A 15,693-nucleotide genomic window follows, 5' to 3' on the forward strand; every position below is an offset into this window, starting at 1 on the left:
CATCACTCTGTCACAGGGGTCACTGGGAGGGGGAGGAGGGGGAGAGGGGGGCTACTTAAAGGAAAAACATGAATGAAAGCAAAAACAGAAGGATAAACAGAAAGGATGGAGGGGAGAGAGAAGAGAAAAGAGAGAAAATAAATGAAGGACATATGAAGAAATAAAAAACGAGGAAGTAAAATTGAGGAGAGCAAAAAATAAATGATGGACAAGAATAAGAAGAAAGACAGCAAGCAAGAAAGAAAAGAAATATTTAGATAAAGAAAAAATGGGAATGCAAAAAAGAAGGAAGAAAGAGATAAAGGAGAAAAAGAAAGAAAGACAGAAAGAGGGGTGTTTGAAGGAAAGAACAAAAGGTAAGGAAAGTAGGAAAGGAAAGAGAGAGAGAGAGAGAAATGAAATGAAAGACATAAAGGAACCAAGGATAAAGAGAAGAAAGAGATGGAGAAAAAAATAAAGAAAGGGAGAACCTCATCACTTGTGCTTCCACTCACTGGCCACATTATTGGAAACACTTTCCACACTTCCACTAACTAGCCACTTAATTGGAAACCCCTACCTTGTACTTCCACTAACTGGCCACTTTATTAGAAACACCCACCTTGTGCTTTCACTCACTTGCCACTTTATTAGAAACCCCTACCTACTTCCACTAACTGGCCACTTTATAGGAAACACCTATCTTGCGTTTCCACTAACTAGCCACTGTATTAGAAAAATCTACCTTGTTCTTCCACCAATTAGCCACTTTCTTTAGAACCCCCTACCTTGTACTTTCACTCACTGGCCACTTTATAAGAAACACCCACCTTGTGGCTCCACTAACACACACACACACATCATCAAAACCGCTTATCCCTCTGGGTTGCAGGGGAGTGCTGGAGCCTATCCCAGCTGTCATTGGGCGGAAGGCAGGATACACCCTGGACAGGTGCTCCCACCAACTTGCAACTTTATTAGAAAAACCTACCTTGTTCTTCCACTAACTGGCCATTTTATTAGAAACCCCTAATTTATAGCTCCTCTGTGTAGGTTTACAGTCACAGACTGTGGTCCATCTGTTGCTGCACAGTTTGTCCTGTTCTGCAGATTTCGGAGCGGATGCTTGGCACAGAGAATTGTGAAATGTGTGAGGGGGGCAGACTCTAATTTTTTGTCTCCCAATCTGGTTTCATGCAGCCGGCACTAAACGAAACACGCTCAGGGTTACGTTTGAGCTGAATTTACACCATGACTGTAATATTAATGGGTTACAGGCATTTACGTACCAGGTTAAGTGTATATGCTAACTAGCAAGTCTTGCTAATGTGGTGGTTGGTGGTGGTTATATAAAACACACTTGACTGCTTTGATTAAAGTCTGGATGTACAGTGTGGCGTATGCTGGATTCTTTTGTTATCACCGTCTCCTAGCAAGCCTGGTCTTCTCAGTTTGGTTTAGCAACAAAGTGAAAGTTGGTTAATTATCAGCAATGTTTCCCATTAATTGCCCAGACAGTGGCGGCCCACCATTTGAGGACACGCTGTTTGATTCGAGGTCAGTATTGTTAGCTTTAAAGCATTGACTACACATGACTGTGTATGGCACACTGAGTCCAGGTGAGCTGAGCTGGCTCATATTTGTAACCCCATTTTTTTCAGTAGTGCTTTTCTTAAAGACCCTTAAGTTCTAGATATTAACCAGATAAGTGTGAGGTACACTTACTGGTCATTTTATTAGAAACACCCACCTTGTTCTTCCACTCACTGGCTGCTTTATTAGAAACACCTACCTTGTGTGTCCACTAACTGGACACTTTAGTAGAAACACTTAAGTTCTAGGTAATTATTTTGGATAACATGATGGTGAGTTCAACAACAGTCTAACCAAATCACACTGTAGCGCGCAACAGGTTCTAGATATTAAACAGGTAAGTGTGAGGTACAAACTCCAAGTACTTGATAATTGTTTTGGATAAGATGATGGTGAGGTCAAAGGCAGTCTAACTAAATCACACTGAAATTCCACAAGGTTCTAGATATTAACTGGGAAAGTATGTGGTGCAAACTCCAAAGTACTAGACAATTATTTTAGGTAACATGATGGTAAATTCCAAGACATTCTACTGAAAACACACGCAACAGGTACTAGATATTAACTGGGCAGCTAAGTGGTCCAAACTTCAAGATAATTATTTTGAGTACCATTGTGGTAGGTTTCAAGCAGTCTACATCACACAGAAATACCCAACAGGTTCTAGATATTAACTGGATAAGTATGTGGTGCAAACTTCAAAGTACTAGATACTTATTGTGGGTAACATTATGGTGAGTTCACAGACTAAGTCTAACTAAATCACACTGAAACGTACAATGGGATTAGATATTCACTGAATAACTATGTAGAACTCCACTGTGCTGTGTAATTATTTCAGTAGCTATATGATGTAAACATATTGTACAAGAGGTTCTAGATATTCCCTGAGTAAGTATGTGGACCTCCACAGTGCTGTGTAATGATTTCAGTAGATAAATGATGTAAACATATTGTATGACAGATTCTAGATATTCCCTGGGTAAGTATGTGGGACTCCACAGTGCTGTGTAATTATTTCAGTAGTTATATGATGTAAACATATAGTGAGGTATAGTGTGTTGGTACGTACCATCATGTTATCCAAATGAATTCCACAGCAGTGTGATGTTTGCTTGGTTAGAATGTAGTAGCTCTACAGAATGTCTGCTGGGGTTAAAGTACCAAATAAGATAGTATTTAGACACGCTTACAGTGTGTGTGTGTGTGTGTGTGTGTGTGTGTGTGTGTGTATGTGTGTGTGTGAGGTTCTGAGAGCAGCACTGAGACACAGAGCTGGTTCTTAGAGAGAGAAACACACAGACTGTATCCTCACATCACAACTTCAAACATCCACAGCTGGGGTACAAGTGGGCATTCAATTCAGTTCAATTCAATTCAGTTCAAATAACTTTTTTTGATGCCAATAAAATATCATAGTAGAATATGAAGATAATGTTGAAGAAGGAAATAATGTATAAAAAATAGAGCAAAAATAATAAAATATTCATATATATGTTGTGTGTGAGTTGTATTTTACAATGTGTATGTGAATGTATGTATATGTGTTTATGTGTGTATATATATATATATATATGTATATATATATATATATATATATATACATATATACACACACACATAAACACATATACATACATTCACATACACATTGTAAAATACAACTCACACACAACATCAAATAAATGATACATCTACTTGGGATTAGTTTAAGGTGCTGTGTCACTCTGTTCTCTGCGTTTGTGGCAGCTGTAAACATATTTAGCTGATAGTTCAACACATTCTGGTGTCTCTCCTAAACACACCCGTAACACATCTTCTGCTTTAATCATTTTGTCCTTAAATGATGGGGTATAAATTTAAACTGAGTTGAAATAATCTTCTCTGAGATCTTTATATTGATTACAGGAGGAGAGAAAGTGTTGCTCAGTTTCGATTGGTCCTGAACTGCATTGAGTACATATTTGTTCTTCTCTGGGCCTCCAGTGTTTTTATGGCGCCCTTTTTCTTTTTCTAAATTGTGATCACTCAGTCTGTACATTGTTAAGACGTCTTTCTTTGGAGTTTTTTTTTTGATCAGATAATCTGCTGGTCTGTATTCTCTCTTCAGTAATCTGTAGCATTCTAATTTATTAACTGTGGCAATTTCATTGGTCCAATTGTTGATATATTGTATAATATATAAATAATATATAAAGCTCGTTTTATCACGGGGAGGGAGAGAGGAAACTCGCCAACTGCTCTGCACACCAGATTGGCTGCGTTGTGATGTATTCTTAAGATTTCTTTACAAAATTCTAAATGAAACTTTTCTGTAGGAGTCGTGTCCCATAATGTGTCTCTTTGATAAATTATTGGTCCCCATACTTCACTCTCTGTCTCTCCTTCTTCTTTATGTCCTTTTCTCCTCTCTCCTCTCTTCATTTCTCCTTTCTTTCTCCTCTCTCTCCTTTCACTCTCTTCTGTCTCTCTCTCCTTTTGTCCTTTGTCTCTCTCCTAATTTCTGCTTTCCTTTCTCTCTCTCTCTCTCTCTCTCTCTCTCTTACATCCTTTTCTCCTCTCTCCTCTCTTCATTTCTTCTTTCTTTCTCTTCTCTCTCCTTTCACTCTCTTCTGTCTCCGTCCTTTTGTCCTTTGTCTTTCTCTCCTAATTTCTGCCTTCCTTTCTCTCTCACTCTCTCTCTTTTACATCCTTTTCTCCTCTCTCCTCTCTCTTCATTTCTCCTTTCTTTTTCCTCCCTCTCCTTTCATGCTCTTCTGTCTCTCTCTCTTTTTGTCCTTTGTCTCTCTCTCTCTTCATTTCTGCTTTCCTCTCTCTCTCTTTCTCTCTTCTTTACCTCCTTTTCTCCTCTCTCCTCTCTCTTCATTCTCCTTTCTTTCTCCTCTCTCTTCTTTCACTCTCTTCTGTCTCTCTCTCCTTTTGTCCTTTGTCTCTCTCTCTTAATTTCTTCCTTTCTCTCTCTCTCTCTCACACTCTCTCTTTACATCCTTTTCTCCTCTTTCCTCTCTGTCTTAATTTCTTCTTTCTTTATCCTCTCTCTTCTTTTACTCTCTTCTGTCTCTCTCTCTTAATTTCTATCTTCGCCTTGTTTTCCCCTCTCTCTCTCTCTCTCTCTCTCTCCTTTCATTCTTTCTCTCCCCCCACTATCTCCTTTTCTCTTTTCATCTCCTTATCTCTTTTTCTCCTCTCTCCTCCCTTCTCTTAATTTCTCCTTTTTTCTAGTCTCACTGTCTCTCTTTCTCCCTCTCTCTCTTTTCTTTCTCTCTTTCTTCTCTCCTTTCACTCTCCTCTTCTCATTTATTTCTCTGTCTCCATTTTCCTTTCTCTCTTACTCCCTTTATACTTTTTATCTCTTTTATCCCTCCATTCCTCGCTCTCTTTCTCTCTCCTTTTACTATATTTTTTCTCTCTCCATTTCTCCTCTCCTTTTTTATGTTCTCTTTCTATCTCTCTCTCTCTCTCTCTCTCTCTCTCTCTCTCTCTCTCTCTTTTTGGTTTGGCTCCAGCTTTTCCCTTCTAAGTCTGTTTCCCACCACAGAACAAAAGCTGTGATGGACAGAGCGGACAGGCTCAGAGAGAGAGGAGAAGAAAGAGAGGGAGGGGAAACAGAGAGGAAGAGAGGGAGAAAGAAAGGCTCAGAGTCCACGGGAACTAATCAGCGACTCGTTTGGCAGCGGCACGCTTTATTTTGCGGATGAAAGGAAAGCCGGTGTAGGGCGGGGCCGGAGGGTGGGGCCGCAGCTTCACGCCTCATTACGTCCACACACGCATTTTCAGAGGCTTCTTACTGACTTTACATCAGCACCGCTCTATAGAGACGCGCATTGTGTTCGTTGTAAATTAAACGTCACTATTCAGCTCTTTCAGACACTCCATACAGTCTGGAGTCTGGAGTCTGAGCCCTGTGAACTCACTCACTCACCGGCCACTTTATTAGGAACCCCCACCTTGTGCTTCCACTAACTGGCCGCTTTATTAGAAACACCCACCTTGTGCTTCCACTAACTGGCCACTTTATTAGAAACACACACCTTGTACTTCCACTCACTTGCCATTTTATTAGAAACACCCTCCTTGTGCTTCCACTAACTGGCCACTTTATTAGAAACACCCACCTTGTACTTCCATTCACTGGCCACTTTATAGGAAACACCCACCTTGTGTTTCCACTAACTGGTCACTTTATTAGAAACACCTACCTTGTGCTTCCACTAACTGGCCATTTTATTAGAAACACCCACCTTGTGTTTCCACTCACTGGCCATTTTATTAGAAACACCCACCTTGTGCTTCCACTCACTGGCCACTTTATTAGAAACACCCACCTTGCGCTTCCACTCACTGGCCACTTTTTTAGAAACACCTACCTTGTGCTTCCATTAACTGGCCATTTTATTAGAAACACCCACCTTGTGCTTCCACTCACTGGCCACTTTATTAGAAACACCTACCTTGTGTGTCCACTAACTGGCCACTTTATTAGAAAACCCACCTTGCGCTTCCACTAACTGGCCACTTTATTAGAAAACTCACCTTGCGCTTCCACTCACTGGCCACTTTTTTAGAAACACCTACCTTGTGCTTCCATTCACTGGCCATTTTATTAGAAACACCCACTTTGTGCTTCCACTCACTGGCCACTTTATTAGAAACACCTACCTTGTGTGTCCACTAACTGGCCTCTTTATTAGAAACACCCATCTTGTGCTTCCACTAACTGGCCGTTTTATTAGAAACACCTTCCATACTTCCACTCACTGAAACATGAACATTGAAATTTTGTGTTTTTACACTTTCCATCCAAACATTTGTGTTTGTTAATAGAAGAAAAGATATTTCATTATAATTTAAATTTGAATAATATGAATTATGTACAGTCTTCACTTTGGTTTTGTCATTTTTTGACAGTAAATGGAAAATGGCTCTAACCTGTCAAAACAAGTGTCCTTATGGAAATATGTTATTAGATAATTACATTTGAGTGTTATAGCAAAACAACAGTAATAATTCTAGACGTGCAAGGATTAAAGATTGGACAGTGGTCCTGATGATAAATGAGCAGACTTCTAATCATTCTAATCAATCACAGGCACTATTGTTCAGTGAACTACAGAGTGATCCCATCAGTCTGCAGTGGACAGAGTGGTCAGTGCGAATTAACCCTGATGAAGCGGATGGTTTCGGCTCTGTAACTCTATTACAGAGATCCTGGGTTCTCTCCATCTGTCTGAAAGCAGCCCAGCCGAACAAATCGATCCCAAACACAGTGACAGCATCTCTGCCTAATCAAATACTGAACGAGTCTTAAACACGTCGATATCACACAACCAATCACAGCTTCATCACGGGACACAAATCCATACTAAATTGCTTAATAATGCTGTAATTATAACTAAATGCCAACGAGTTCCAAGAGCAAAGCGGAAAAAGGCTCAAATTGATTGTTACAGACTGCTGATGGGATAAATTTGCGAGAAAAGCAAATTGATTATTTTCAAGTTTTATCACAAACATGTTACTCTGAGCCATAAATGAAGATGGTGGAGCCGTTCCACAATTTACATCATCAGTTTACTGAACTCTGGGACTTGATCCTGTATACTTCATTAGAAGCACCTTCCACACTTCTACTTGCTGGCCACTTTATTAGAAACACCTTCATACTTCCACTTAATGGCTACTTCATTAGAAACACTTTCCATACTTGCGCTTAGTGGCCACTTTATTACAAACACCTTCTACTTTTCCACTCAGTGGCCACTTTATTAGAAACATCTGTATTGTGCTTCCATTCACTGGCCACTTTATTAGAAACACATTCCATACTTCCACTTACAGGCCACTTTTTTAGAAACACTTCCAATTTTTTACTCACTAGCCAATTTATTAGAAACACCCACCTTGTGCTTCCATTCTATGGCCACTATATTAGAAACATCTACCTTGTGCTTCCATTCACTGGCCACTTTATTAGAAACACCCACACTGTGCTTCCATTCCATGGCCACTATATTAGAAACATCTACCTTGTGCTTCCATTCACTGGCCACTTTATTAGAAACACCTTGCATACTTCCACTCAGTGGCCACTTTATTAGAAACATCTTTTATACTTTCACTCACTAGCCACTTTATTAGAAACACCTTCTATTCTTCCACTTAATGGCCACTTCATTACAAACATCTTCATACTTCCACTCAGTGGCCGCTTTATTAGAAAAACCTTTTATACTTCCACTTGCTGGCCACTTTATTAGAAACACCTTCCATACTTCTACTTGCTGGCAACTTTGTTAGAAACGCTTTCATTAGATTATTAAAAAGATTATGTTTTATGGTTATTAAGAGAAACAGACACATTGATTATAGAAATACTGGTCTGTTCCAGCTCTGGACTGTGGGCAGTTTAAGCACAGGGTCAGTGAGAGCATGAACAGAGGCAGCTGTCTGTAGGCCTGATCCTTTTGTCTGTTGACATTACTGTTAAATTTCCTTTTGTGAAGGCGGTGTGGGCACAGGCCAGGAATAAAAAAGAGAAAATAAATAAATAATAAACATCATCGCTCAAACTGTATCCAGCCCACTCGCAAGACGCTGGAAATATTGAGGTTAATATAGCCATAAATAAATAATGTGTCCATACATAATTAATATTTCTTCACGGCTGCGTGGAAGAACTAATCTGGCTGTGAGGGATAGGACAGGAGAGAAAGGGAGAGCACCGAGAAAGCACTGAGAGAAAGAGAGCACTGAGTGAAAGAAAGAAAAGGAAGGAGAAAGAGAGACAGAAAAAGACAATATTTACATATTTTTCACATAATACATAAAACATATTTTATATTAGGAAATAAATGGCAGCTTTAAGACCACTGAATCTTTTCCTCAGATGCAATAATATGGTGTTATTAAACAAGGTTTTGCCTCCAGGCTGCGGGGGTTTGGTAGGAGGAATAATGATGACATCACTTCCTGTGTCACTGTCTTTAACCTCAACATCCTCCACATCCTGCATTAGTGGAAAGCCTACATGTGCAGAGCGCTGTCCTGCAGTCACTGCACTGATCTCACCAGTGGTGCAGTCCAGGCTAGTCGGTATGCTGCGGCTAGCTGTTAGCAAGACTTTCGTCTTTCGATATCTTCACTATTATTCCAAACATGGAATAAGGAAGAAGTAAAAATAAAGCCAAAAGCAGGTGTCCAAACTTTTGACTTTCAAATTCAAATGAAAAACTTCACTGCAGAAATCTCTAAACAGTGCTAACGTGTTACACCAGATGACCAACAGTGCTAACACAATACACCAAATGACCAGCAGTGCTAACACATTACACCAGTGAGCAACAGTGCTAACATGTTACACAAGTGACCAACAGAGCTAACACATTACACCAAATTACCAACAGCACTAACACATTATACCAAATAACCAATAGTGTGAACATGTTACCTCAAATGACCAACAGTGCTAACACAATACACCAAATGACCAACAGTGCTAACATGTTACACCAGTGACCAACAGAGCTAACACATTACACCAAATTACCAACAGCACTAACACATTACACTAAATAACCAATAGTGTGAACATGTTACCTCAAAAGACCAACAGTGCTAACACAATACACCAAATGACCAACAGTGCTAACACAATACACCAAATGACCAACAGTGCTAACATGTTACACCAGTGACCAACAGTGCTAACACATTACACCAGTGACAAACAGTGCTAACACGTTACACCAGTGACCAACAGTGCTAACACACTATACCAGATGACCAACAGTGCTAACACGTTACACCAGTGACCAACTGTGCTAACATGTTACACCAGTGACCAGCAGAGCTAACACATTACACCAAATTGACCAACAATGCTAACACATTACCGCAAATGACCAACAGCGCTAACCATTACACCAAATGACCAACAGTGCCAAGACATTACACCAAATGACCAACAGTGCTAACCACTACAGCAAATGGCCAACAGTGCTAAGACATTACACCAAATGACCAATAGTGTTAAGACATTATAGCAAATGGCCAACAGTGCTAAGACATTACACCAAATGACCAACAGTGCTAACATATTACACCAAATGACAAACAATGCTAACATATTACACCAAATAACCAACTGTGCTTACACTTTACACAAGTGACCAACAGTGTTAACACGTTATACCAGTGACCAACAGTGCTAACACATTACACCAAATGACCAACAGTGCTAACACATTACATCAAATTACCAACAGCCCTAACACATTACACTAAATAACCAATAGTGGGAACATGTTACATCAAAAGACCAACAGTGCTAACGCATTACACCAAATGACCAACAGTGCTAACATGTTACACCTGTGACCAACAGTGCTAACACATTACACCAGTGACCAACAGTGCTAACACGTTACACCAGTGACCAACAGTACTAACACATTACACCAAATTACCAACAGCACTAACACATTACACTACATAACCAATAGTGTGAACACGTTACATTATTGACCAACAATGCTAAGACATTACCCCAAATGACCAACAGTGCTAACCATTACACCACATGACCAACAGTGCTAACCACTACAGCAAATGGTCAACAGTGCTAAGGCATTACACCAAATGACCAATATTGCTAAGACATTACACCAAATGACCAGTATTGCTAAGACATTACACCAAATGGCCAACAGTGCTAACATGTTACACCAAATGACCTACAGTGCTAACACATTACACCAGTGACCAACAGTGCTAATACATTACACCAAATAGCCAACCGTGCTTACACATTACACTAAATGACCAACAGTGTGAACACGTTACACCAGTGACCAACAGTGCTAACACATTACACCAAATGACCAACAATGATAGAAGAATACTCCAGATGACCAACAGTGCTAACACATTACACCAAATGACCAACAGTGCTAACACATTACACCAAATGACCAACAATGATAAAAAAATTACTCCAGATGACCAACAATACAGACGTATACATTTTACTGAAACTAACCAATGACTTAGACTCACTGTAATATATACGTACACACAAACACACACACACACACACATAGAGCTACAGCTGTGTATTGTTTCCTCATGCTTACACAGCTGTCACAGCTGCAAATGATTTATTTTTCTATTTCCATAAACAGCAAATAAACAGGCTGCTACCCCCCCTCCACCCCTATCCTGTTTCTTCTCTCTATCTCTGACTGTGTGTCCCTGTTTAGTCATTAGCTTCTTACTCCTCTACACAGTAATAATCTCATTAGCTCTGAGTGCGCTAATGAAAGCCGGACGCTATTCAGCACGCAGTGAGCGTGAGTGTGTCCAGCACACAGTGTGTGTCCTGATGGAGCTCTGACGCTGGACACTGAAGCCAGAAAGGCAAAAACACAATCTGACCTCTTTTCCACTGTAGAGCCCTCGGGTCATTCTACGACTGTGGGGGCAAACAAAGTCGCACAACTTTAAAGCCATGAAAATGAGCTCGAAATTAGCGTGAAGCACAGAGCGCTGATACGGTGGAGTCAGTGCTCAAAAACGGAAATCATTACAAACAATTAAACACTTCTCTCAAACTGGAATGTGAATACTTTACTGATCACTGCCTGTAAATCACAAGTTTGCACGTGAGTTCAGAGGTTGTCAGTGAGGCGGGTCAAGAAACTGTCAGATGCACCAGAGCTGGTTTATGAGGAGTCTAGCCTCTTCCTGTTTCCCCTCTTATATCAAAAACATGACTGCAAAGCACCAGAGGCCACGACTGAGTCCTCAACGAATGGGAGTAAATGGAATGTGTGCTTATATACAGCTTGGGATACACCTGGGATACCATAGGAACCACCCAGCAACACCTTAGCAACCACCTGCATACGCTAGCAACCACCTTGCAACACCCTGGGAACCACGTGGCATACCATAGCAACCACCCAGCAACACCCTAGGAACCACCTGCGATACCATAGCAACCTCCTAGCAACACCTTAGCAACCACCTGGGATACCCTAGCAACCACCTAGCAACACTCTAGGAACCACCTGACATACAATAGCAACCACCTAGCAACACCTTAGGAACCACTTGGGGTACCATAACAACCACCTAGCAACACCTTAGCAACCACATGGAATACCCAATCACTCTGGATTTTCTTCAGGAAATGCACATTTCTAGTTCTAAATATAATTCTAAATTCTTAAGTTTAGTCAGTGGTGGTACAGAAACATCAAAAAGGTCTTTTTGAATGATGTCTTGTATGGATCTCTTAAAGGAGGAACGACTAAGCTCGGTGAAGTCCACAGTCAGTGAAATCTCTTTGTATACGGTGATAAATTCGGCTGAAATAGTGACAGCTTAAAGTGTCAGCAGTGTTACTCATGACACACTACATGATTTTAAAATGTAAATAAAATAACATGAATGGAATAATTGTAATTTTATACATACAATGTGAGCTTGAAACTAAAGTGTCAGTGGAGTAAACTTTAGAAAAACTCATTTTGTCAGCGGTGCTACTGCCACAATAGTGGTATGAATCACTTGTTTCACTCCAAGTAGAACCAATATTATAATGTTTCTGTTCTTTTTCAACCCAAACCTAAACCAGATAGAACAAAATGGAAAAATGATCAGTTCTGTTCTTTTGTCTCAGCCTGTGTGTGGGACTAAAATAATAAAACAGTAAGACTGGAAAGCTAATAGCATCTGTGTCGATGAATTCATGATTAGCTATTTCTGGAACATCCTTCAGCTGGATCAAAGCAACCCAGTGCTGAGACACGCACTAAACCCCGAGTGTGTAACACTGAGGAACACAGCGTATGAGTGCAAGGACTTCTGTTGTTTCAGAGATGCTAACTGCTGTCAAAAGTTTGGATGCACCTACTGATTCACTCACGCCAAAAGCTGCAGCTTATATCAGAAAAAGTAAAAGAGGCCAAAGCTGATCTTACAGACCTCGAATAAAACAGAAAGCAGTGTTTTGTAAAGCCACTTTGACCTAAACCATTACAAAGACATGATATTTAATATTTGACCTTATCAACTTTATTATTCTTGGTAAATATGCGCTTATTCTGAAATCAGCACCTCCAGCACATTCCAAAAGAGCTGGGACAAGGGCAGTTTAAGACTGGGAAGGGTGTGAAATGTTCCAAAAACAGGTGAAGCAGACATGCTTGGAGATAAAAAAAGAGCATCCAGGAAAAGTCTTTAATAAGCAAGGATGCGTCGAGGATACCCACTTTGCCAGAAAATGTGAAAATGTGTCAGTGAACAATCCAATAGTTAAAGAACAACATTCCTTAAAGAGTGACTGCAAAGGTTTTAGGTATTTCACCCTTCTACACTTTTAAAAAAAAGAGGGTTCTTTATCTACAGCACATTCTCCTTCAATCTGAAGAACCATTTTATCATGAGCAGTATCCTTTCGACATGGAAATTTTTCTTTGAGTATTCATGGTTCTATGTAGAACTATTGTCTCTTCTAAAATATATATATAGCACAAAAAGTGTTCTGCTAATGTTACAATGTCAAGCTTGTATATATTAGAAGAACACTTTTGATGGAGAACCATATACATCACATTCTCCATCAATATAAAGAACGATTTCACCATGCAAAGAACCATTTAATCATAATCATACAAATGGTTCTTTGAGTGTTCATGGTTCTATATAGAACCATTGTCTTTACTAAAAACCCTTGAAGAACCATCTAATTTTTACCCGATTTTCTCCCCAATTTAGTCGTCTCCAATTCCACCCGCTAGTTAGGACTCCCCCAATCACACGATGCTATCAACGCTAGGAGGGTGAAGGCTAACACAGGCTTCCTCCGAGACCTGTGAAGCCAACCACCACTTCTTTTCGAGCTGCCGCTCACGCAACGTCACTGGACAGCCGAACGCGCTCGGAGGAAAGCGCCAACCGCCAGTTCTGTTACGTCAGCTAACAGACGCCTGCGCTGACTAGCATCGCGCTGAGTGATGGGGGGAGAAGGAGGGGCCATCCTACCCACCCAGAGAGAGCGAGGCCAATTGTGCTCTCTTGGACTCCCGGCTACGGATGGCTGTAGCATCACCAGGGATTGAACTCGCGATCTCCTGATGATAGGGCCAACACTTAGACTGTTGCGCCACTCGGAAGCCGAAGAACCATCTTTTTAAAGAGTGTACAATGCATAATATCATCAAAAGATTCAGGGAATCAAGGTGCGTAAAGGACAAGGCTGAAAACCACAACTGAATGCCTGTGACCTTTGACCCCTCAGACAGCACTGCTTTACAAACTGTTCAGATCACTGCACAGGCTTGGGAATACTTTGAAAAAACATCAATAAACACCGTTTATCACTGCTTACACGAACAGAAGTTAAGACTGTATTACGCACATTGGAAGTCATGGGCTTGAGCGCATCTGAAATGGACTGATGCTCAGTGGAAACGTGTATTGTGGCCTGATGAGTCAACCTTTCAGATTCTTTATGAAGATAATGAACATTGTGTTCTCCTGACCAAAGAAGAAAAGGACCATCCAGACTGTTCAAAATGCATTGTCTGCCAAAGTATAGGGGTATTAGTGGGTAACCCACACATCAGTGAAAGCACTATTAACTTATAATGAGCACTTTGTTAGGAACACCTGTCCACCTACTCATTCATGCAATTATCTTATCAGCCAATCATGTGGCAGCAGTGCAGCACATAAAATCATGCAGATTCAGGTATTGTTCACATCAATCATCAGAATGGGGGGGTGATCTTAGTGATTGTGGTGTGATTGTTGGTGCCAGATAGGCTGATGTGAGTGTTTCTATAACTGCTAATCTCCTGAGAATTTCACACTCAGCGTCTCTAGAGTCACTCAGAATGTGAGCGGCATTTCTGTTGATGGAAACGCCCTAATAATGAGACAGGTCAGTGGAGAATGTCCAGACTGGTTCGAGCTGACAGAAAGGCTGCAGTAACTCAGAAAACCACTCTGTATGATTGTGGTGAGCAGAAAAGCATCTCAGAATGCACAACACATTGAACCTTGAGGTGGATGGGCTACAACAGCAAAAGACCATGCCAGGTACCACTTCTGTCAGCCAAGAACAGAAAGCTGAGGCTGCAGTGGGCACAGGCTGACCAAAACTGGACAGCTGAAGACTAAAAACGTAGCCTGGTCTGATGCATCTCAGTTTCTGCTGAGGCACATGGATGGTGGGGTCAGAAATCGGCACCAACAGCATGAATCGATGGAGCCAACCTGCCTTGTATCAGCAGTCCAGGCTGGTGGAGGTGGTGTAATGGGGTAAGGAATGTTTTCTAGGCCTGTTAACACCAATCAATCATCGCTTTAATGCTGCAGTCTGTTTGAGTGTTGTTGCTGACCATGTCCATCCCTTCATGGCCACAATTTACCATCTTCTAATGGCTACTTCCTGCATGATAATGCACCATGTCACAAAGCAAAAGCAGCTCAAACTCAGTGTTCTTCAGTGGCCTTCCCAGTCACCAGAGCTAAATCCAATAGAACACCTTTGGGATGTGGTAGAACAGGAGATTTGCAGCATGAAGGTACACCTGAAAAATTGGAATTACATGATGCAATCATGTCAACAATAACCAGAATCTCAAAGGAATGTTTCCAAAATCTTGTGGAAGCCATGCCACAAAAACCTGAGGCTGTTTTGAGAGCAAAGAGAGGCCCCACCCAGAATTAGTGTGATGTTCCTAATAATGTGCTTGGCGAGTGTAGTTCTACTTGTTCATCAAATCTGCCTTCTGAGTTCTAGCAGCGTATTGCATTTTAGAACTGCTGCTACACATGTACCAAAGTAACTCACTAGATAGAACTTGCGAAAGGGTTAATACAAAACTTAGTTGCTCTACAGTCCAGTTCACAAAGCATGAATGCTGCTGTTTAGAAATAAAGCAAGTGTCATTTAGCCTGAGCCATTCATTTAGAAAAGGCCAGGTCATGTAGTTGCCCAGAAAGGTCATCATGCTTATATATATGTCATTGTAAAAGCAATCAAAAGTGTCTGAGATCAGTACAACTAATCTTTCATTTCAAACAACCTCGGCAGAGTGATTTAGACGGAGC

Source organism: Colossoma macropomum, unplaced genomic scaffold (assembly GCF_904425465.1).
Source record: "Colossoma macropomum unplaced genomic scaffold, Colossoma_macropomum, whole genome shotgun sequence".
Taxonomy (NCBI): Eukaryota; Metazoa; Chordata; class Actinopteri; order Characiformes; family Serrasalmidae; genus Colossoma; species Colossoma macropomum.